This window comes from Rutidosis leptorrhynchoides, chromosome 8, assembly GCF_046630445.1.
Source record: "Rutidosis leptorrhynchoides isolate AG116_Rl617_1_P2 chromosome 8, CSIRO_AGI_Rlap_v1, whole genome shotgun sequence".
Lineage (NCBI taxonomy): Eukaryota > Viridiplantae > Streptophyta > Magnoliopsida > Asterales > Asteraceae > Rutidosis > Rutidosis leptorrhynchoides.
This window is the reverse complement of record NC_092340.1, coordinates 278,275,547-278,299,161: the sequence shown is the minus strand read 5'-3', so window position 1 is coordinate 278,299,161 and position 23,615 is coordinate 278,275,547.

Here is a 23,615-nt window from a genome sequence, read left to right as displayed (position 1 = left end):
TTCATTTCCAGTTCTCATAAATATACGTCCCATACATAGAGACAAAAATAATCATTCATATGGTGAACACCTAGTAACCGACATTAACTAGATACATATAAGAATATCCCCTATCATTCCGGGATCCTCCTTCGGACATGATATAAATTTCAAAGTACTAAAACATCCGGTACTTTGGATGGGGTTTGTTAGGCCCAGTAGATCTATCTTTAGGATTCGCATCAATTAGGGTGTCTGTTCCCTAATTCTTAGATTACCAGACTTAAATAAAAAGGGGCATATTCGATTTCGATCATTCAACCATATAATGTAGTTCAATTACTTGTGTCTATTTCGTAAAACAGTTATAAAAAACATCGCATGTATTCTCAGTCCCAAAAATATATATTGCAAAAGCATTTAAAAAGGGATTAATGAAACTCACGCATATAAATATTGTAAAACAGTTAATAAAGCATTTGCATGTATTCTCAGCCCAAAAACGTAAAGAGTAAAAGGGAGCAAATGAACTCACATACTGTATTTCGTAGTAAAAATACATATAACGTCATTGAACAAGTGCAAGGTTGGCCTCGGATTCACGAACCTAAATTAATTATATATAATTATGTGTTGGTCAATATTTGTCTAACAAATTAGGCCAAGTCATAGTGTACCACAATCCTAATGCTCGAGACTAATATGAAAAAGTCAACAAAAGTAAATTTGACTCAAAATAATTTCCAAAAATCTATACATGATTAATATATAGTTTAAATATCGTCGTTTTATATTTTTAAATATTTTTAAAAGATTTATTAGAGTAAATAATATAATTTATTTATTAATAAATAAAATTTTATATTAAATTTATATAATATAATATACTTTTATATATATTAAGTAATAAACTTTATAGGGTTCATTCAATATCATAAAGATAATATGATAGGTATTATTAAAGTAAGTTATTACACGTAGTAAAATATGTTTGTATCACATATTTATTTGATAAAATAATATCTATAATGATAGTAAGTAAAAGTTGTATTATTTTGTAATAATAATTATTATTATAAAAATATCAATATTTATAATTACTAAGATGACATTATGATAAAACGATAATTCTAATTATGATAACTTTAATATTTAAGATAATATTTAATATTATCTTTAAAATAATAATAATAATGATATTTTAAAGTAACAATGACATTTCTATTAAAATGATAATTTTTGTTAAAATGATAGTTTTAATACTAATGATATTTTTAATAATAATAGTAATGCTAAAAATAATAAGAACGATAATTTTATCTAAATCAATATCTTATAATATTTTAATTTCATCATGATACTCTTACTCATTATTTCCTAATCATTTCGTTTAATAGCTTTTAATCGTCTTTTATATCGTGTTCATAATAATGATAATAATAGCAATCAAAATAATTAGGTGTTACAAAATATTTGTTTTAATTACACTAATATTAATAATGATAGTTACTATAACATTATTAACGATAATACTAATAATTATCTTAATGATAATATAGTAATAATAATAATAATAATAATAATAATAATAATAACCATTTTTAAATAATGATATATATATTAATAATGATAATAATAATAATAATACTAATAATAATAATAATAATAATAATAATAATAATAATAATAATAATAATAATAATAATAATTGGATAATAATAATAATACTAATTATAACTTTAACGATAATAACGATAGTAATAATAAAAAAATAACAATTTTTAATGATAAATCCATTTTATTGATAAAGATAATAATAATGATAATAATAAGATAAAACTAGAACGACGATAAAAACGACGATAATAATAATCATTTTTAATAAAAATATAGAAAATTCAATTTATTATAACTTCTAATCCGTTCATCGAAACCATTCGATATCTAAAGGAAAAGTCCTTAATTTTTAGCTAGCTTTCCAAGGACATGCATATCTTATACCTTATCTCAACCGCAAGTGTAACTAATTCAAGATTCAACCTAACCTGTCTAAGGGCAATATCAAAAGTACAAGCATGCATAATCCTAAATACTCGAGCACTAGTCAGGGATACACTATTAGTATGTAAAAGTTAAATTATGAGTACTCACGTATCAATATTGAGATTCAATATTGCAGGAAATGTATGTAGACGCAACGGAAATGATAAACACTATATTGACCTCACGAGCATACCCATGAACCATACTCAATCACCTCCATAGCTATAACCCATAATTTCCTTAATCCTATCCTACTCGAAAAACAATTTCGAAATCACTCAGACATCACTCCGTCGTAATATTTTATGTATACTAATAATATCTTGAAATAATACGGAGTAAATATATATATGTAAATAGATTGAGAGAGTTTAGAGAAAAATATTTTCAAGTTTATATGAAATAATGAAACCTATTGAATTCTATTTATAATAGATTTTTGAATTATTAAAGTGAATTATTAAAGTATGAATTATTAAAGTGAATTATTAAAGTATGAATTATTAAAGTGAATTATTAAGGTATGAATTATTAAAGTGAATTATTAAAGTATGAATTATTAAAGTGAATTATTAAAGTTAAAGTAAAGTAAAGGTAAAGTTTAAGTATAGAAAAAGTATAAAACTATATACGTATAATACGCGTATAAATATATATAATATTAATTTAAATCGTTATATATATTTAATAAAATAAAATATAAATATCGTTATCTTTATCATACTAGTTAAGTAATGAGTTGTCAAAAGTGGTTCTAGATATTTATAAAAGTTATATACATTTTAATAATAAAGTTCTTTTTAAACTGAAAACGTTTTTGTACGTTTGAAACTAAATAGATCAATCGAGTCTTTATGAGATTCAATCTTCCACTATCCTTTGTCTAGTTCTCAATGATTGACAATTTGTTCTTATTTATAAATCACTTTACCATTTTCTGAATATTGTTAAAATGGAAAGATTTCTCAAATCAACGCGGGCCTTTCAACAGAGACTTGTAATCATAATTCAATATATCTGATAATTCAATCATTTGATCTTTTCTTCTAATTTCATTGATAAATATTTTGAAACAGATACAATCATATAAAGTATTTAATCTAATATTTTGTTTACGTTTCAAGTTATAATATATATACACATATACATATATAATCATATTCGTTTAATGGTTCGTGAATCGTTGGAACTTGGTCGAGGTTGAATGAATGTATGAACATAGTTTAAAATTCTTGAAATTTAACTTAACAAATATTGCTTATCGTGTCGGAAACATATAAAGATTAAAGTTTAAATTTGGTTGGAAATTTTCGGGTTGTCACACCTAGGTACCTCAACAACTTTAGAATGAAGAGTATGCAAACCCCTTTGGTATTTTAGATAATCTATCCAAAGTCTGTCAAATCTCAGGTTCGGGTGCAAATCTTCCAAGTGCATATCAGAAAATGTCATGACTGGATGAGGTATATCTTGTTTGTAGTAGTTATCCACCTCCTGTTGTTCCGCATTCTCAGCAGGAGCATTGCGAGCTTGGGATGAAGATTCACCCCTTTCAGTCTGCAAAACACATCAAACACAATTTTTGTGCATCCAAATATGCATTAGTGTCAGCAAAATCATCAATCAAAATAATTACAATGACATGATCAATTTATATCAAACTTAAGCTCATTTTCATATTTTCATCAAATCTACACTTTTTCAAATAAGCATATACGAAAATGTTCGCCAAGTTCATAAGCATTCAACTCAAATAACATATCAAAATAATCATTACTAGCAATTAAACAAGTTTCAAATGGCATTATCTCTCAAAAATCAAGTTCATGAATTTTAGACTTGAAAAAGTCCACTTTAATTCTCAAAATCATGTTTAGGCTCAAAGTTCGGATCATTTAACTCTCTAAACATGTTACACTACTTAATTTAGCAATAATTCATAACAAAAATCGGCCATAACCTGTTTATATCAAAAAGCCCCAAATTGCTCAAGAACACAAACCCTAGATTACTCAAAATTTGAAGTTTAAGGCTTCTAATCATGTTAAATAGCATCAATCTAGGTTATACAAGCATAATACATAAGCAATTTAAGCATAATTACACTAAAAAGCATCAAAATCGAATTGGGTATAAAATTGCTCAAGAACACTAATTTTCGGATTAAATGGTGTTTAGGTGTAGAAATTTATCGTTTTTCTTGAGTAATTCCTTGATAGCATCCTTCTCAACATGATTTTAGTAAAAGATTTGATGATTAATGGTGAAAAAATTCGATTTTTGTGTGATATTTTTGGGTTTTTTCGCAGTATGTTTTGTGGGTGTTGTGTGGACTGAGCTGTTCCAGCTCCTTTATTTTTTTTCTGTAATTCGGTCCCTCCGCGAGTCGTGGTGTTTGAACCTTCAAACTCCGCGAGTCGCGGATTTTGTATATATTTTTATTTTTTATTTTTTTACATCTTATACTAATTAAAACAATTAAGTAATTAATTTTAAAATTTTGTTTCCCTTGTTATTTAGGACGAGGTCGTTTCGGATCGATGTCCTAGTCCGTCCTTCGAAAAAATTTTAAAATTTGTCTTTTTGTAGCGATTGTTTTAAAAGCTAAGATTTTTGGGGTTTTTTTTTAATGTTTTTGGCATACTTTAATTCAATAAGATTAAAAATAATGATAATAAAAGTTCTCGTCCCTCCCTTGGGTAAAGCAATTTCAGTTCAAAGACCTAGTCTTCAACTTACGACGAATTTTAAAAATCATATTTTTAACTTAATGAGATAAAGTAAATTTTTGTTTTTAAATTCACACAATTTAAATATAAAATTCAAAATTAATATTAAAAATTCACACCAAACTTACAATTTAAAATACATAAAAATAAAATTCATATTTTAAAAATTAAAAATTCACACCAAACTTACAATTTAATATGCATAAAAATAAAATTCATATTTTAAAAATTAAAAATTCACACCAAACTTAATTTAAAAATTCATATTATAAATTCACACCAAACTTATATTAATTTTTCAAATATTTACAATTTTAAATATATTGTTTTTACAAAGTTTACAATATTAATTTAAGATTTATATATTAATTTTAAAAACATGGTAAAAATAAAATTAAAAATCTTTTTGGCTTTTTATCCCACTTTAATCAATCAAATATTATAAAAAATATGCGCCCCTCTTTTCGGTAAAGTAATTTCGGTTCCAAGACCTAATTTAACTCATGACGAATTTTTGAAATATTTTGGGTTGATTGATTAAAGATATTTATACCTTAAGAATAAACGTTAAATTTTGCAGTGATGTAATAAATTTTTGAATGATATCAATAATTTCGGTCGCCAAACCTAATTTTATTCAATACCAATTTAATACTTTATGGCGAACAAATTAGCGTTTATTATCAAAAGGTAAAAAAAAATAAAAAAAAATAAAAACTGTACAAACATACCTGTGAAATAGATTTCTTAGTTATATGATCTATCCCATTCATAAGATAGTCGGTTTAATTGGTTTTCCATGGCTACATAGGCGTAACCTCGAGCATTCAGTGTTTTTTCTTCTAAACATATGAACGGTTCGTCTCTGCATAAAGTAACAAATTCGGTGTTTGAATAGGTTTGATTATTTGAACATTTACCTCCATGTGACCATTTTCCGCATTTGTGACATCTTTCTAGGTGTCGTGCTCTTCTTTTCGCTGCAGATTTTGATTTTCCTTTACCAAATTGTAACTTATTATCTTCACATCTGGATTCTTTTCTAACTCCGTCCAATCTTTCTCTGATTACTGATACTATTTCACTTGGAAGTGTGTCATTATTACGTTTAGTGATCAAAGCGTGTAGCATTAGACCATGGTTTAGTTCACAGGCAGTCTTCATTTCCTAAAAAAATAAAAATTCAGAATGGGGGGAGAAGACTAGTTCTTTAGGGTCTGCTAGGGAAAGACCGTCCGGGTTCCATTTTCGAGAACTACACGAAAACAGACAATCTAACTCTAACAGAAATACATAAACCCCCTATACTTAGTTGAAATTGTGATTAACATTATTTTTAATTGAATCTTCAACAACTTGTATATCTTTGACTTTTACTTCAATCCATTTGTTGATTTCCTCCGTAACTTTCACAAATTCAACTAACATTGCCTTTTCTTTTGACGATAAATTGGATATTAATCGGTTATATAACTTAAAGTTTCCTTTAATCTTAGCATCGTGAATCCGTTTATAAAGTTTCTTCGTTGAACTGTTAAAAGTGAGTTCATCTAATTTCATATCATCAACGGCATTCTTTGTGATTGGATCATCATTAAGTGTTTCTTCATCTTCCCCACACTTATGCATTTTTATTGGTCTAACAGTTTTGGTTTGTGGAGATCTAAACTTTCGGTTCACAAAGGTGATCGATGTATCACGATCCCTAAGTGTCATTCTACCTTCTCTTACATCAATGAATGCCTCGGTGGTTGCTAAAAATGGGCGACCTAGAATTAGAGGAATATCAAGGTTTTCCTCCATATTAATCACTATGAAGTTTGCAACAAAGGTCAAACTTCCCACGTTAACAAGTAAATTATTTGCTATTCCAACCGGGTGTTTAATGGTTTGGTCAAATGATTGAACACCTATTTTGGTTGGTTTTAATTTACCCATGCCTAATCTTTTGTATAAGGAAAGAGACATAATATTTGCACTTGCTCCTAAATCTGCGAGTCCATTATATACAGCACCATCATTAAGTAAGCAAGAAATGATAAATTCACCCGGGTCTCCTGCTTTAGTAAGTCGAGTTGGTTTGTAAACCTTTTTCGGGTGTTCTTTCCTTGGTTCTTTAATTTCTATTTGAATTTCTTGTTCACATTTTTCTTCGTTTCTTGGAATGGGAGGTTTGTATAGGAATTCTTCTTCATCACTCAAATTTGAATCCTCCCTATATTCCAATTTTGATTTTTCATATGTTGTTGATAACATATTTATGTTTTCATTTTGAAGGTTTTCTTGGGTGGTGAAATTATGATTAACTTCATTGTCAACTTCCATCGGACCATGTATGTAATGTTTAACTCTGTGACCATTAACTTTAAATTCAATCCCATTTGAATTTATTAATTCTATCGTTCCGTATGGAAAAACTCTTTTGACTATGAATGGTCCAGACCATCTTGATTTCAATTTTCCAGGAAATAGCTTGAATCGTGAATTGAAAAGAAGAACTCTGTCTCCTTCTTTAAATTCTTTTGAACTTCTGATTCTTTTATCATTCCATTTCTTCGTTCTTTCTTTATAGATTAACGAATTTTCGTATGCTTCATGTCTTAATTCTTCTAATTCGTTTAGTTGACTTAATCGTAGACGTCCGGCTTCATGTAAATCAAGATTACATGTCTTCAAAGCCCAAAATGCTTTGTGTTCAATTTCTACTGGAAGATGACATGCTTTTCCATAAACAAGTCTAAAAGGTGTGGTTCCAATTGGAGTTTTGTAGGCTGTTCTAAAAGCCCAGAGTGCATCCTCCAATTTAATGGACCATTCCTTCGGATTTGATCCTACGGTTTTCTCTAGAATACGTTTTAAAGCTCAGTTGGTATTTTCAACTTGTCCACTTGTTTGTGGATGATATGAGGTGGAGATTTTATGAGTTACTCCATATCTTTTAAGAACTTTCTCAAGTTGATTATTACAAAAATGAGTACCCCGATCACTTATTAAAGCTTTCGGTGTTCCAAACCTTGCAAAAAGACGTTTTAAAAAGTTGACTACAACTCGTGCATCGTTAGTTGGGAGAGCTTGTGCTTCCGCCCATTTAGATACATAATCAATGGCTACGAGTATATATAGATTATTATGAGATTTTGGAAATGGACCCATAAAGTCAATACCCCAAATGTCAAATACTTCACATACTTGTATGACATTTTGTGGCATTTCATCACGTTGACTTATTTTTCCGACCCTTTGACAAGCATCACAGGATTTGCAAAGAAGGTGTAAGTCTTTGTAAATTGTAGGCCAATAGAATCCAGCATCATAAACTTTTCTTGCTGTTAGTTGAGGCCCATAATGCCCTCCTGTTGGTCCTGTGTGACAATGGTTTAATATTTTACTGGCTTCATCTCCGAATACACATCGGCGTATTATTCCATCGGGACAACTTTTAAACAGATGTGGATCTTCCCAGAAATAGTGTTTTATATCACTGAAGAATTTCTTTCGTTTTTGGTACGATAATCCTTTTTCAAGGAATCCACATACTAAATAGTTTGCATAGTCTGTAAACCATGGGATTTCATTATAATCTATCTTCAATAGATATTCATCAGGAAAGTTGTCTTGTATGGCCGATTCATTTAGAACTTCTAATTCAGGATTTTCAAGACGAGAAAGATGATCAGCGGCGAGATTTTCTGCTCCTTTTTTATCTCGGATTTCAATATCAAACTCTTGTAAGAGTAAGATCTAACGGATTAATCTTGGTTTAGCATCTTGTTTTGAAAATAGGTATCTAAGAGCAGAATGGTCGGTATAGACCACCGTTTTTGCTAGAACGAGATATGATCGAAATTTGTCAAAAGCAAAGACAATAACAAGGAGTTCTTTTTCAGTAGTTGTATAGTTCGTTTGTGCTCCTTGTAACATCTTACTAGCATAATATATAGGTTGAAATCGTTTTTCAATCCTTTGTCCTAAAACGGCTCCCATTGCAAAATCACTTGCATCGCACATTAGTTCAAATGGTAGATTCCAATTTGGTGTTATCATGATCGGCGCATTAGTGAGTTTCTCTTTAAGAATATTAAAAGATTTGATACACTCATCCGAAAAGATGAATGGAGCATCCTTTTCTAGGAGTTTATTCATAGGAGTGGCAATTTTAGAAAAATCTTTTAGAAAAATTATACACACACGGCATCCTGTTACAGTCCTAGTAGGAATAAGCTCATTTTTCTCATTTGTAATGACAGTCATGCCACCCTTCTTAGGCACGCATTGAACTATGCTTACCCATGGACTATTAGAGATTGGATAAATTAGACCTGCATCTAGCAATTTAATAATCTCTTTCTTAACTACATCTTGCATATTAGAATTTAGTCTTCGTTGGCGTTGCACATACGTTTTATGACCTTCTTCCATAAGGATTTTATGTGTGCAATACGAAGGACTTATTCCTTTAATATCATGAATCTTCCATGCAATGGCTGGTTTATGAGCTTTCAACACAGAAATGAGTTGTGATTTCTCATTTTCAGTAAGAGAAGACGATATTATTACAGGTAATTCAGATTCACCATGTAAATAAGCGTATTACAAATGGTTTGGAAGTGGCTTTAACTCTAATTTCGGAGGTTCTTCTATCGATGATTTGTATCGATATCTGTCTTCTTCTTTTAGCATTTGAATTTCTTCTGTTGTTGGTTCATATCCATTAGCTATAAGTGTAGCTAACATTTCAGCTTCATCAATTGGTTCATTACCTTCTCCGAAATAACATTCTCCTGTTTCTTGTAATTCTGGAAATTCTTCTAATAATTCTGCATGTGCATCTATAGTTTGAATATAATAACATGTATCATCTGCAGATTGTGGTTGTTTCATTGCTCTATCAACTGAAAAGGTAACACTCTCGTCCTCTATACTTAGGGTCAATTTCTTACCGAACACGTCTATCATTGCTTTAGCCGTATTTAAGAATGGTCTTCCTAATATGAGAGGAACTTGAGAATCTTCTTCCATGTCCAGAACAACAAAATCTACTGGAAATACTAAAGTACCAACTTTAACTAGCATGTTCTCCATTATCCCTCTAGGATATTTTATTGATCTATCGGCTAGTTGTATGCTTATTCTGGTTGGTTTCAATTCTTCAAGGTCTAGTTTAGCGTATAGTGAATACGGCATTAGATTTATACTAGCACCTAAGTCTGCTAATGCTTCTATTGAACTAAGACTACCCAGAAAACATGGAATTGTGAAACTTCCTGGATCAGATAATTTTTCTGGTATCTTATTCAACAGCACTGCTGAACAATTAGCATTCATGGTAACAGCCGAGAGTTCTTCCATTTTCTTTCTATTTGAGATTAGATCTTTCAAGAATTTAGCATATCTAGGCATTCCTGAAATCACATCAATGAAAGGAAGATTTACATTTATCTGTTTAAACATATCCAAGAATTTGGATTGCTCGGCTTCAAGTTTCTCTTTCTTCATTTTACTCGGGTAAGGAAGTGGTGGTTGGTATGGTTTAACATAAGGTTTAGCCTTAACTGTGTTATCTTCATTAACCTTTTCAACTACCGGTTCTTTTTCCTTATCTTGATCAGGTTGTGGTTCTTGTGGAGTAGGAATAGCTTCATCAGAAGTTACAAGTATTTCAGGTGGTTTAAGTGTTGTACCACTTCTTGTGGTAATGGCTTTAGCTGTTTCATTCAGGGGGTTAGCATTTGTATCACTAGGTAGACTTCCTGGTTTTCTTTCACCTATTAACCTTGCTAGGTTACTTACTTCTTGTTCCAGATTTTGAATAGAAGCTTGTGGATTTCTAAATGCTTGAGCATTTTGTTCATTAGTTTGTTTCTGAGATGTTGAAAAACTGCGTTTGAGTTTCAACTAGCTTCGTCATCATATCTTCTAAATTCGGCTTTTTATCATCGGTTTGTTGTGGTGGTTTGTTTTGAAAATTAGGTCTTTGCTGGTTGTAAGTATTATTGGATACTTGTTGATTGCTAGGACCTTGTTGGTTGTTGTATGGAATATTTCGGTTATAATTCTGGTTTTGATTGTAAATCGGTCTTGGCGGTTGATAATTATTCTGATAATTATTTCCAGGCCTTTGGTTTATGTATGAAATATTCTCTCTTTGTTCCATTGTTAATTCAATAATGAGACAATCTTTTGTCAAATGTGATCCTCCACACTGCTCACAACTAATTCGTATTGAGTGAATATCTTTAGTCATCTTTTCCATTCGTCTCTCGACAGCATCTATCTTTGCGGAAATGGAATCTAAGTCATGGCTAGAATCGGCTCTAGCTGCTTTAGATGATCTAACGATATCTTTTTCTTGGTGCCACTCATGTGAGTGGGAAGCAGTGTTATCAATAATTTTGTAAGCATCAGTTTCGGTTTTCTTCATAATAGAACCACCAGCTGCTATATCTATGTCTTTCCTTGTAGTGATGTCGCATCCTTGGTAGAATATTTGTACTATTTGACAGGTGTCTAAACCATGTTGCGGACATCCTCTTAACAACTTTCCAAATCTAGTCCACGCCTCATATAGAGTTTCATTCGGCTTCTGTGTGAATGTAACAATTTATCCTTGAAGTCTTACGGCTTTAGATGCAGGAAATAATTGTTTAAGAAAATTTTCAACTAATACGTCCCATGTATCAATCGCCCCTTCAGGTAACGATTCCAACCAATCTTTGGCTTCTCCCTTTAAAGTCCAGGGAAATAACATGAGATATATCTGTTCATCCTCCACTTCTCGGATTTTAAATAGTGTGCAGATCCTATTAAAGGTACGTAGATGTTCATTTGGATCTTCCTTCACTAAATTGGCATTGATTAGTCACCATGTGTAGAATTTGTCCTTTGATTTCATAAGCTGGCGCATTAATGTCCGGATGAGTAATTGCGTGACCTTGGCCAGTGCGTTTAGCTCTCATTCGGTCTTCTATACTTAATGGTTCTGTTACTTACATAATTGAATTTGTTGAATCCGAATCACTAGAGGATTCTGATTTAATGGTTCGTTCCTCAACAATCTCTGTTTGAATGATTGGTGGTTCCGGAGGAAAATTTAGTGGTTCAGGATCTATGAATCGTCCCTGAATATTCTCCGGATTCTCAATTGTGAGGTCGGGTTCAAAAAATGGATTATCGGAAATTTGAACTGGAGTACTTGGTCGACTGGATGACGATTCTAAAGAAAAATTAACGGCAGTAATATTTGCTAAATGTCTTGATCTAGTTACAGGTGGTGAACGTACAAAAGGTGGTGAACGTCTTGCTCGGTGCATTCACTGAATATCCTATTAGTTTTTAAAAGGAAATAAAAATTATAATAAGTTATCCAATCAATAGACTTTTCTGATTTTGCCCACGTTTCGAATAGCCAAAAGATGCAGCAGAGGGGCAAGATTCGTTTGGTCTCAATATAATTGAGGACTGTTTGGCTCCAATAACCCGGTCCACGTACAAATCCAACTATTACTACGAACCAGAAAATTTTGATGTCTATCAATTTAACCACTTAAAATAAATTTTCGTAATTTTAAGAAATTTAGATAAGAAGTAGAATAAAAATCTATGTCCTAAAAACTAGAATAGCGAGAAATAAGAAAGAAAAAGAGCGTGTCGAAAAAGGTCGAAAAAGAAAAATGGTTGAAAAATAAAAGGTGACGGAAAAATAAAAGAAACTTATAAAACTTAAAAACACTTGACTAACCTAACCTTATTACCACAACTAACTTAAAATTATAATCGCAAATTGAGATTACTAATTGGAATGATAATTGATACATAGGTAAAAGTCGTCTAAAAATATTAAAGCTTACAGGAAAAACTAAATCTCAAATGGAAATAACTTAAAAAGAAACTAAAACTTAAAAAGGCGTCGCAAAATTCTAAAGTACCTAAACCTTAGTGTAAAGAAAAAGCACTTAAGGAATACTACGGCAAAGCCTAAAAATCTAGAAGTAAAAATAACTATGGCAAAAACTAAGTTTAAAACTAAATATGAGCTAAAAATACAAATATTACGCTAAAACGATTAAAAAGGGACAAAATATAAAAATAATCTAAAAGTTGTAAAAAGTACAATTTTTATAAAAATATTATTTTTATATTATTTATTTTATAAAACTATTAATTTATATATATATAATAAAACTAATTAAAATTTAAAATACAATTTAATTTAAAAACTTAAACTAATTATATTAATAATTAAGTAATTAGGGTTTATTAATAATAATAATTATAAAATCCGTAATTAATGCGAAATTAGGGTTCTGTCACGTGTGTCAGAGTGTCTCCGCGAGTCGCGGTATTCCAAGCAGCAAACTCCGCGAGTCGCGAGGTTCCAATTTTCAACTCAGGTACAGTTTAAAATTTGACGCGTTTTTTTTTTTTTTAATCTAAAATATTTATATAATAAAAACTTATATTTAAAAACTAAAACAAAAATAGAACTACTTTATAATTTTAAAAATATCTTAAAAATAGATTTATATATATATTAATTAATTTTTTTTTAAATAAAAATTTTTAAATAAAACTTATATTTTTATAAAATAAAAATAAAGAAACTTTATAAAACTTAAATATTTGACAAAATCTTAAAAAAATATATAAATTTTTGTTTTCTTTTTATATTTTCGAATAATAAAAAAAACGTATTTTTACAAAATTGAATTTTAATAAAAGTAAACTAAAAATAAAAATCTTTTTTTTTCTAAATATTTAGCGTTGCGCTTTCGGCGTTTAAGAGTTCCCCGGCAGCGGTGCCAAAAATACTTGATAGTTAAAGCTAAGGGGTATAAAATACTATTAATTTTTAGCAGGAAATACTATTAAATACGATACAATTTTACACAAGATATTTATTTATTTAGAGAATGGATATACTTAAACCTTGCTACAACACTTATAGGCAGTGTACCTAATCGTACAGTAGTGTAGTTTTTAGTAAGTCCGGTTCGTTCCACAGGGAAAATCTTTAAACAAAGCTTAACGCTATATTAGTTTACTTTTAAAAATACAAATATATATATATAAGTAATATTATTGTTATAAAGGGGGTTTTTACCGTTTAATGACCGGTTTGTCGATTTTAAAACTTTAGTCGCAGTTAAAACCAAATATAAAATAATAAATAAATACAAGACTTAATTTAAAGCGTAAAGTAAATAACGATAATGAAATTGCGAATAATAAAAGTGCGATAAAATAAACTTGCGATAAAAAAGTACGATAATTAAAAGTGCAATTAAATACAATAACAATAAAAATGCGATAATTAGAAGTGCAATTAAATATAAAATAAAGGAAATTAAATATGAAATAAAATAATTATGCTTATTTAAACTTCCGTAATCATGATGTTTGACGTGTTGATTTTAGTTTTATGCCCATGGGTTAATTGTCCTTTGTCCTGGATTATTTAATATGTCCATACGGATTTGTCCATAATAGTCCATCAGTCATAAATATAAAGAGCGAAAGCCTTCGTCAAATTATTCTTATTCCCGAAGTCAAATATTCCAACTAATTGGGGATTCGAATTGTAACAAGGTTTTAATACTTTGTTTAATGAATACACCAGGTTATCGACTGCGTGTAAACCAAGGTTTTACTACTTTGTTAACAATTACACCAATTACCCTTGAATGTAATTCACCTCTGTTTCAACAAGTCTATTAACTATTAATCCAGTTCCGTATCCGGTAAAATGAATAATTATTGGTATTTATAGATATCCCGCCTACCGTACCCAGTCAAGCGTATGTGGTTATATATAAATACGTCGAATTATAAGTTTGTATATTAAATTAACAAGGTATTGTTTAGTTAATATAAAACCCATTAATAACCCATAGTCTAATTTCCACAAGTGTCGTTCTTTTATCCAAACCCCAATTATGGTACAAAGCCCAATTACCCAATTTTAGTAATTAGCCCAACATCATGATTACTTCGGATTTAAATAAGCATAATAATAACTTAGCTACGAGACATTAAATTAAAAAGGTTGAACATAACTTACAATGATTAAAAATAGCGTAGCGTTACACGGACAGAATTTCGACTTACACCCTTACAACTTTCGCTAACATACCCTTATTATTAGGATTAAAATTAAAATTAAAATTAAAATATAAATTATAAATATAAATATTACGTATATAGATAGAGAGATTGATATTTTTTAGATGAAAAATTGATCAGAATTCGTTGGGCTTTATAGGGAGTTTCAGTTTTTGGGGCTCCGCGACTCGCGGCCCTTTTCTTCTTCAAACTCCGCGAGTCGCGGAGATCGTTTTCACAGCTCACCCACATTTGGCTCTTTGTTTGCCGACGATTTATTTTATAAATATAATATATATATAATTAATATAATTAATTATATATTATATTATATTTATATACATAGTTAACTTGTAATTTTTAGTCCGTTGCGTCGAGCGTTGAGAGTTGACTCTGGTCCCGGTTCCGGATTTTCGAACGTCCTTGCGTACAATTTAATATCTTGTACTTTGCGTTTTGAATCTTGTACTCTTGTAATTTCGAGACGTTTCTTATCAATAATTGGAACCTCTTTGATTGTATTTTGTACTTTTGAGCTTTTTGGTCGTTTGCGTCTTCACTTCGTCGAATCTGTCTTTTGTCTTCACCTTTTATTATTTAAACGAATATCACTTGTAAATAGAACAATTGCAACTAAAAGCTTGTCTTTCTTGAGGAATAATGCTATGAAATATATGTTCGTTTTTAGGATTATCAATTCGCTGAAAGGTAAAGAAAAGGAAGTAAATTTTGTGGATAATATTGATCCAACAGTCACTGAGCAACCATCTGATTTATATGAAGATTTCTTGAATTAAATTAATATGTTTCTTTTATAAATAAAACGATTTAACCTTTGTCATCATGTTTTCTCAAATGTTTCAGTTCTATATGTTTTATCAAATGTTCCAGTTCTATGTTTGATGTTTCAATTTTATGTATGTCAAATGTTTCAGTTTTATCTATTTGTGTGTAATAAACATTTTGTGTAACATTTATATACTTACTGTTTGTTTCTTTTATATGAAGTTTAATATGAATTCTGCTGGAACACAACATCAATCAAGTAGTGGAGATCTCTGTATAGCAGATAGTGGTACTACACACACTATACTTAAATCTGAAAAATATTTCATTGATTTGAAACCAACGGAAGGAACTATACATACAATATCAGGTGCTGCTAACTTGATAGAAGGGATAGGAAAGGCAAAATTCATATTACCAAACGGTACAATATTTTTAATTAATAATGCCTTATTCTCTCCTAAGTCAAGCAGAAATTTATTGAGTTTTTCTGACATATACCTTAATGGATATGATTATCAGTCAGTAACGGCAGAAAATGAGAAATATTTAAGTATCACTAACAAGAATCACGTGATTGAAAAACTGCCAAGACTTAATTCTGGATTACATTATACACATATAAATGTACCAGAAGCACATATGGTGATTAAAGAAAAGTATATTGATCCTGGTGTATTTAATTTATGGCATAACAGATTGGGCCATCCAGGATCAACAATGATGAAAAGAATTATTGAATGTACACATAGACATCCACTGAAGGATAGAAAAATCCTTCATGATACAATGGTTCCATGTATATCTTGCTCTCTTGGAAAATTGATAACTAAACCCTCACCACTTAAGGTTGAGAAAGAATCACCAATGTTTCTTGAAAGAATTCAAGGTGATATTTGTGGACCAATTCATCCACCATGTGGACCATTTAGATATTTCATGGTCCTAATAGACGCATCTAGCACATGGTCTCATGTTTGTCTGTTATCAAGCCGTAATGTGGCATTTGCAAAATTTCTTGCCGAAATTATTAAATTGAGAGCACATTTTCCTGATTACATCATTAAAAAGGTGAGACTTGATAATGCTGGTGAGTTTACATCTCAAGCATTTAATGAATATTGCATGTCTATAGGAATTGTTGTTAAACATTCTGTTGCTCATGTGCATACACAAAATGGTTTAGCCGAGTCACTGATTAAACGTTTACAGTTAATCGCTAGACCATTGATAATGAGAACAAAACTCCCTGTATCTATATGGGGTCATGCAATTTTACATGCTGCTGCATTGATTCGCATCAGACCAAGTGCAAGTCATAAATATTCCCCCCTACAACTTGCTTTTGGTCAAGAGCCAAATATTTCCCACCTTAGAACATTTGGTTGTGCAGTATATGTTCCAATTGCGCCACCACAACGTACAAAAATGGGTCCTTAAAGGAGGTTGGGAATATATGTTGGATATGAAACATCTTCAATCATAAGGTATATTGAACCTATGACAGGTGATGTTTTTACAGCACGTTTTGCTGATTGTCATTTTAATGAAACATTGTTTCCTAGATTAGGGGGAAAAATAAAAAATAAAGAAAATGATGTTTCATGGTGTGAACCTCAATTAAAGTATCTTGATCCTCGCACAAAAAAATGCGAGATAGAAGTTCAAAAGATAATGCATATACAAGAACTTGCAAATCAATTGCCTGATGCATTCACAGATACAAAAAGGGTGACTAAATCATATATACCAGCAGTTAATACTCCAGCTCAAGTTGAGATTCCAAATCGGAAAACTGATAATGTAGTCACTCAAGAATCTATGCCACGTCTGAAACGTGGGAGACCAGTTGGTTCCAAAGATAAAAATCCTCGAAAAAGAAAATCAGCTGATAATAAGGTAAAAGAAAGTGTTCAAGAAGAACCACAAATCAGTACTCCTACTGCAGAGGAGATTGATGATGTCAATACAGAAATTGCAATCAATTATGCACATTCAAAAATATTATGGAACCGAAATGAAATGAAAAATCTTGATGAGAAATTTTCATTTAATGTTGCATATGACATCATGAATAATGATGATGATCCAGAACCAACATCTATGGTTGAATGTAAAAATAGACATGATTGGGCTCAATGAAAAGAAGCAATACGAGCTGAATTAGAATCACTCAATAAAAGAAAAGTTTTCGGATCCATCATTCTCACTCCTAAAGATGTGAAACCTGTAGGACACAGATGGATTTTTGTCCGAAAAAGAAATGAGAAAAATGAAGTTACAAGGTATAAAGCTAGACTTGTAGCTCAAGGTTTTTCTCAAAGACCGGGAATTGATTATGAAGAAACTTATTCCCCTGTTATGGATGCAATTACTTTTAGATACTTAATCAGCCTGGCAGTTTCTAAAAATTTAGAAATGCATCTCATGGATGTTGTGACTGCTTATCTATATGGATCACTTGATAGTGATATATATATGAAGATACCTGAAGGATTTAAGGTACCAGAAGCATCAAATGCAAAACCCAAAGAAATGTATTCGATTAAATTACAAAGATCTTTATATGGGTTAAAACAATCGGGACGTATGTGGTATAACCGATTAAGTGATTACTTGATAAGCAAAGGGTATACAAATAACCTTACTTGTCCTTGTGTTTTCATTAAGAAAACAACATCCGGATATGTGATCATAGCTGTTTATATTGATGATCTTAACATCATAGGTACAAATAAAGAGATCCATGAAGCCATTCAACTTCTAAAGAAAGAATTTGAAATGAAAGATCTCAGAAAAACCAAGTATTGTCTTGGTTTACAAATTGAGCATATGCCTAATGGTTTACTTGTACATCAAACAACATATACTGAAAAGATTCTGAAACGTTTCAATATGGACAAGGCAAAACCATTAAGTACTCCTATGGTTGTTAGATCACTCAATGTTGAAACTGATCCATTTCGTCCATGTGAAGATCATGAAGATATTCTTGGACCAGAAGTACCATATCTTAGTGCAATTGGAGCTCTTATGTATCTTACAAATTGTACAAGACCTGACATTTCTTTTGCAGTTAATTTGTTGGCAAGGTTCAGCTCTGCTCCTACCAAAAGACACTGGAATGGGATCAAACACATATTTTGATACCTTCGAGGAACTACTGATTTAGGATTATTTTATTCTAACGAATTAAAACAAGATTTGGTTGGTTATGCTGATGCAGGTTATTTATCTGATCCACATAAAGCTAAATCTCAAACTGGATATGTATTCCTAAATGGAGGTACTGCAATATCATGGCGTTCTCAAAAATAAACACTTGTTGCTACATCATCAAATCATGCCGAAGTGATTGCATTACATGAAGCTACTCGGGAATGTTTTTGGTTGAGATCAATGACACAAATCATTACTGATTCTTGTGGACTAGAATGCGATAAAAGTCCAACAATTATCTATGAAGATAATGCAGCTTGCATAGCACAGATGAAAGAAGGGTATATCAAAAGTGATCGAACCAAACACATACCTCCTAGATTCTTCTCATATACTCAAAATCTCATTAAGGACAACGAGATTGAAATGAGATATGTGCAATCCAGCAAAAACTCTGCTGATCTTTTTACGAAAGCACTTCCAACTGCTATTTTCAGAACACACGTTCATAACATTGGTATGAGACATGTTCAAAAGATGTAACAACTGAAGCGATGTCTACTTGAGGGGGAGTCAACTCCATGCTGCACTCTTTTTCCCTTAGCTAAAATTTTTTTTCCCCACTGGGTTTTCTTTAGCAAGGTTTTTAACGAGGCAGTAACTTACAGTTGATCTTCAACAAACAAAATTGCTATCCAAGGGGGAGTGATATAATATATAAATATATATATAAATGGATAGTCAATTATTGATACACAAAAGTAATATTATTGTATTACCTAAACTTGTGATATTTTTGCTATAAATAGCCATGAATGCAAGCATTAAACTTGCACCATTTTCTCACACTTACAAAGTGTTTCTTTCTTTCTCTCCATTATCATCTTTGTTCTTACACTTCATTATTAGCATTCTTAATCAAGAATCAAACCACTAAAGGTAGTTATAAGCCTACTGAATTATAACAAAAATTATTCAAAGTTGATTTTATAAGCTATAAAATGCAGCCTTTTGGCTACATAAATATGCAGCGATGATTTTCCCATATTATATTTGAACTAACGAGTATTATTAATTAGTAATAAAAAAATTATAGATTTAATTAAATTAACTTTAACTTTGTGTCACAGAACCCTTAATCATAATTTAATGAGAAATGTTTTGGGCACAAAATTATGAACGGACACCCTTAATCTTATTTTTTCACTTTGGTACGTATATGCTAATTCCCTTCCTTTTTGTTATTTAATCATGTAATGTATGATTCTTGTTTAGTTGTTTCGTTCTTTTAAACCTGTCTTTCTCATCATTTTTTGCCAAACTAATTGAGTCTTAATTCTGTATATGCAATTATTATGTTATATAAGGAGTATCTACTAAATATACTAATTGTTGTTTACTAATTACTGTTTTGGTGTAATAGAACTTATGTACTTATGTAAATTCACAGGTGGTGTTATTTTAATTGAAAACTTACGGATACTGGTAAACGGATGAGGTTTTAAGGTTACTTGGAGATGATGAGTATTTAGACTCAAATGTATGCGCCCTAAGAGCACTAGGAGTCGTGACAGCGAAAACAGTGTCAAATCTCAATGTCTTCCAATTTAACACTGATAATAAAAATGGAGAAATCGTCCGGTGTCTAATTTTCAGTGTCTTTCACTTTTTATAGTATTTAATATTTTTTTAATAACAAAAAAATTAATAAAATAAACCATCCTTCCTTTTCTTCACCAACGACCAGCTAACGCCGAAACCAAATGTTGAAATTTAACATTGGTTTAACACTGAGGGGGAGTCGAAGACACTGAGAAACTCATGTCAGATTGCTTTAACGTCGAAAATTCTGAGCGACTCCGTGTGCTCTAATCGGGTTACATTAATTAAAGGGAGGTGAATAAGCTACAATCAGGAACATGTGTCATAAACCAAATATAGCTTTTATTCTGGAATTTGTAGTTTGTGATTTCATGTTTTCAGAAGATATTAATTGATTCATACGAGTTAGATAGGACTTTAAAGACCATTAGTTGTATATTGATTGCTGATTTCGAAATTAATCATGTTACTGCTATTAGATTGATCTAGTGGTAATTGCAGGTTACCATGGCTAGTGCAGAATCAAAGACCGATACAGATGTTGCTCCTACGGATGCATCTAAGGCAACTGTCAATGTTCAAGACTTAACAAACATTTTATTCTAGTAATAATGTTATAACTCTCACCAAAAAAAAAAAAAAAAAAAAAAAAAAAAAAAAAAAAAAACCTAATTTCTTTTTGTTACAGCTCATTTCTTTTTCATCTTCCCACTCATCAAAAACCCTAATTTCTCACGCTGCCTTCCTCTGATCAGATCTGTTTCTCGTTTTGTAGCCCTCGTTTTCTTTCTTCCTTCATCCACCGGCAACTAGCCGGTGGCTTGGACCTTCTGATTGGACATGGGTAAGAATTCGAGAGGCAACAACAAGAAGAATAAAGGCTCGCAATCGATTGCAAAGGTATTGCGCAGCCGAACTATTGGAGGTGAAGACAAGATCGATGTTAGCGATGACGCATCATCTAAGAGTGAAACTGAGAAGAAGACTGATGATCGTAAGATGGATGTTCCTGATATGTCAGCATCGAAGCAAACTGAATCGATGACTAGTGATGAGGCAGGTAATCGTTCCACTCCATCTGCTACTTCTGTTTCTCCAACTGGTACTTGTGTTAATGTAACAATAGATGAGGGTGTGGGACCACATATCAAGAATCAAGCTGTTGTTATGGGCAAGGACCAAATAAGTGTTAAAACAGGTTCAGATTCTTCAGACTCTTCTGATGAAGAGGCCGAACTCAAGATCAAGGATCGTGTAGAGAGAGTTGGGGATATTGATTCTCCAAAGAACAAAGTTGTGGATCTTGATCCTCTTGAACAAGAAAAATAGCCGGTTCTTAATGGTTCGATGGAGGATACGTATGGGAGTGAAAAAGTTCCTACACCTTATGTTTCGTATTCTCAGGCGGCTGGGGGACCAAGTAAAAAAAAGACAGTGGACTTTAGGTTCATTGAGCCTTCTGCTAGTTTGGATGATGGTATAGATGTAGAGTTGCCGCTGGCATCTATTCTTGAAGTGAATGAACGGTACAACCATACTCTTTATGGATACTTTTTAGGCCAACGAGTAGCATATCCGGTTGTTAAAAACTATGTTACAAACGTATGGAAGAAGTTCGGTTTGGAAAAAATAATGATGAACTCTAAGGGTTTCTTCTTCTTTAAGTTTGCTTCGAAAATAGGATTGCAAGGAGTGCTAGAATCGGGCCCATGGATTATACGTTCAACTCCTATAATTCTTAACTCATGGTCTCCTGATGTTTCATTAACAAAGGAGGATTTAACTCGTGTCCCGGTTTGGGTGAAGATACATGATGTCCCTATTGCAGGATTTACTGAGATAGGATTGAGCGTCATAGCATCAAATATTGGTTATCCTTTGAAGTTAGATTCATACACGAGTACAATGTGTTTAGAGTAGTGGGGGAGGCCTAATTTTGCCCGAGCATTGATTGATGTTTCGTCGGATAGGGAGTTAAAAGAGAACATCAAAATGGCGATTCCTAGTATCGATGGGAAGAGAAAATCCGTATGTACTTTAAAGGTTGAATATGAATGGAAGCCCCCTCGATGTGCGTCTTGTGCTATATTTGGGCACACGGAGTCTCAATGTCCAAAAAATGTTACTATAACCATAGAAATTCAGTCTAAGGATCAAGATTGTTATGTACCAGTTGGCATAAAAGAATCTAATGGGGTAAGCAAGGTTAATAACAAGCAAAAGGCGGAATTTGGTGTGGGAAAGCCAAAGCAAAAATTGGTTTATAGGCGCAAGAAGAGTGTGGCCCAAAGTAACACTAATAATAATAATAATAATAATAATAATAATAATAATAATAATAATAATAATAATAATAATAATAATAATAATAATAATAATAATAATAATAATAATAATAATGGATTGCTGAAAGTTGACCCAATGGAGAAAAGAGATTCGGAAGTTGGGACAAGGAAAACTGTAGGCAAGGAAACGACTACATTTGGAATGAAAAAAGGCTGGTTGTAGTTGTTTGTTCTTGTTTAGTTGGGTAGGTAAATGTCATTGTGTTTGCTAGTCCTTGCGTAGGTAGGTCTAGCTTGTGTTTGTGGTTGTTTGTGAGGCCGTAAGGCGCGCTTACGGTCATTGTTCTTATTTGTATTTTTATTATTTTTTATAAAAATATTTTCCGGGTGAAACCCTTTACCCAAAAAAAATGTTCAAGACTTAATGACTGAACTTAAATTTTGATTTGGGTTGATTTGGCTTTGAATAGTGTTGGTGCATGAATCCCCAGCCATTGTTTATCTTTATGTTTAACACATTTCGGTTATGTAATAATGTTTACTCGAGACTATTGATTACATTTGTGTTTGTGCGTACTTAACTTGTTAAATGATCAATAAGTTAAACTGCTCAGACAGTTGACCGAGTGTGTATACACACTCGACTGACTGTCCTACTCAGTAGACCGACTGAGGGACACACTCGACCAAGTGTGTCTGGTAGGCAGTATATATACGGGTTTAGCCTAATTGTTTGAGGTTACTCGTCCTATGTGATGACCCGGGAATTTCTGACCAAATTTAAACTTGAATCTTATTTGATTTCGACACGATAAGCAAAGTCTGTAATATTGAGTCTCGAAAAACTTTGGAACTATTCCATTATACCATTTGACCTATTGACTATTCCCGATGATTCACGAACAATTGTGTGTAATTAATTATGTAAATAAAA